Source organism: Cynara cardunculus (assembly GCF_001531365.2).
Source record: "Cynara cardunculus var. scolymus isolate 2C chromosome LG 5, CcrdV1, whole genome shotgun sequence".
In the NCBI taxonomy this organism is placed as follows: Eukaryota; Viridiplantae; Streptophyta; class Magnoliopsida; order Asterales; family Asteraceae; genus Cynara; species Cynara cardunculus.
The window spans coordinates 9592796-9593071 of record NC_037532.1 but is presented as its reverse complement, the minus strand read 5'-3'; positions in this window follow the sequence as shown (position 1 = coordinate 9593071).

Below are 276 nucleotides of genomic sequence, written 5' to 3'. Positions count from 1 at the left end.
TTCTTCTAATAATTATATAAATTAATTAATTCTATATTATTAATTAATAAAATATTAAAAATATGTATTTTTAAATTTTATATTTGTATATGATTTTTTTATATACACTTTATGTCTTTATAAATACTAGAAGAATGCTCTCATAATACAGCGTGATACATTTTTTTTTACTTTTTTTTTTATATTCTTGTTATATTTATATTATTATGGTCATATAATTAATATAAAAGGAATTCAATATTAGACTATTTTGAAGGTATTGACGAGACGATTATA